This window comes from Penaeus chinensis, chromosome 18 (assembly GCF_019202785.1).
Source record: "Penaeus chinensis breed Huanghai No. 1 chromosome 18, ASM1920278v2, whole genome shotgun sequence".
In the NCBI taxonomy this organism is placed as follows: Eukaryota; Metazoa; Arthropoda; class Malacostraca; order Decapoda; family Penaeidae; genus Penaeus; species Penaeus chinensis.
In genome coordinates, this window is record NC_061836.1 from 11813173 (window position 1) to 11815672 (window position 2500).

The 2500-nt window shown below is 34.7% G+C and overlaps 1 protein-coding gene across 1 annotated transcript in view; it reads right to left on the reverse strand.

The window, feature by feature from the left end:
- LOC125034606 (multiple PDZ domain protein-like) overlaps positions 1 to 2500 on the reverse strand; it is a 419124-nt gene that overhangs the window by 187623 nt on the left and 229001 nt on the right. The gene's annotated exons all lie outside the window — the stretch shown is intronic.

A 2500-nucleotide genomic window follows, 5' to 3' on the forward strand; every position in this document is an offset into this window, starting at 1 on the left:
ATTGTTTTCTGAAAGGTTCTTATGTATCAAAATTGAATTACTTCAAAGGAAAACAAATATAGAAATTAACATCATGGGAAGTGAATGATCACAACTCATCGAGCGCTTAGTATCACAGCACTTAAACAATTCCTAGGTCATCTAACCCTTGTTCCAGCAAACATAAATCACGTTTGAATATGAAATAGGTCTATAAATCAAAAACTGTTCAACGTCTGATAATAAACGGTCGTCTTCAAAAACGATGCGAATAGCTCTTGTGAGAAGTGTGTAAATGCGATGGCGCTGTATTCATTCACATTCTGGCCTGAAGGAAGATACGATGATTGGTTAAATGTTCATTTTGTGATTTAATACTATTAGATCGCAATGTTTGTTCGATAATAACCTGAAGTTATCGATGACCGATTTACAGCTCGTTATAAATCTTATTATTGAATTAATAATCAATTTTACAATAACATTAACGTAATTCAAGTGACATGGTACCAATTTTCATACGATTATATTATGGCGCAGCTTATTTTGTATGTCAACCTGGCATTAGTTAAAATTCAGATTGTTTCGTCAGCCAAAATCAAGTTCAGAGAATAAGGTTACGCAGATGCCAAAAAAAATTGCTACGGTGATGGTTATCTTTACACGATAAAGCTGCAATCATGGCGTCCGGGAAACATCTTTTCGCCAAGGCAGTACAATGCTCTTCCAGTCACGGATATGTCCGTTATTACTTCATGATGCAATGATAAATAACATGAGTGGTCCTTTAGCACATTCGATTTGGCTTCGTTTTTTGAGAGTAGCTCTCTTGAGAAGATAATTCTATATTGATTTATAACTCATCATTGTATAAATCTACATATAGATCCAGGCACATCTGCAACCTTACTAGTACAGGTCGTAAACTCCGCCCCATCGAATACAAAGACCGCATAAGCTTCTCACAAGCTCCACTCGCATCATCTATGAATAGGGCTGTGTACTGTGGTTATTTTCCAGTTGAACTTTTCATGCAGAAAACGGAATTCGTAATGTTATGGTCACTTACCTTTGAAGTAAAAACGTAGAACTATAGATTGTATTATAAAGTAATCGTTTTGGAAAGCAAATATTCATGCTGGATGTCTCATATGATGAACATGAATGATTATCAAATACATATAAAAGTTATATTTCATGCACACTGTCTGTCCAAACAGCAAGCTAGTTGCATAAATAATGAAGCCAATATGTGTCTGGTAATACACTGGTACATTATTCTCTGCATTTCAATGTCTATCTGTATCTTGCTGACGTCCTAATTCTACAATATGTCTACTGTACATATCTATCACATATTTTAAGGTAGGGTTGGCTAATAGCATATGTAACATCATACATCAACCACACTTTTTGTATGTCATGCATGAATCATTCTCCCATCTTGGACACCATCCATCCACGAATTCTACCATAGATTTACAATATCACACAGGCGACAGTGGACACACATGGTTCTACTTTCTTCAGCATCAATTACTTCTATACATTGCTGATACTTATTCCCATACCATAAGAGATTTCATCTACAGCAAACACACAAACCACAAAAAATACTAACAGTTATTACGAAAGGAAAGTAGAGATCTTTCAAAACGCATACAGTCATCCCTCATAAAATCACATCTGTCCTACATCTAATGCTGCTCCTAATTTTGGCAAGAAACCATCGCACTGTCTCCTCCATTAGATAATAATTCTCAGCTAATGTGGCAAACAAAGCAAAGCATCTAGATAAAAAGCTGAGTTAGTAAATATTATATCATACTAAAACTGTCACATATTAAGACTCTCAATATGTTAATCCAAACTCAAGTATATAATATTTACCATCATGTAATATATCCTTTCTAATAAAATGTTCTCAAGGAAAAATCCTTAATAACTCTCTATTCCTTGTTGCTTCACTCAAGATCTTTTTACACAAATTAACATCCCATAAATAATATTCATAAATGCTATAGAAAGTTCCAGAAATACTAACTGCACAAACCTCACGCTTCCATCCGAAATATCACTTTACACTGATCTGGGCTCCCTCACATACACTGGAAACATATCTACGCAAACTGCCTCTATTCTCACTCCAATTTCCTCAGTACATTAGCCTAGAACATGTACCATTTACCTTTCACCCTCATCATTACAGCCTGTACTCCTTGCTCTTTGTTCCCTCTTTGTTCCCTCCTCCAAGACATTTTAAATCAAGGTGATTTATAATTTCCTTCTTTTCTTCACACTTAAAAATGAATACCGCAAATACACTGTAATTCAAATAGCAAAGCCACCATATAATGCAAAGGCAGAAATAGAACAGATCCAAAGCTGTGTAAACGTGTAACACAGATTTTTATCACCAAGAGCAATTTTGAAAATGAGAAAATCAAAGGAAATACAAACAAAGAACAAATAACAAAAAGTCTTACAGATGGACAAAGAACAAACAGAACGAATAAAAAAA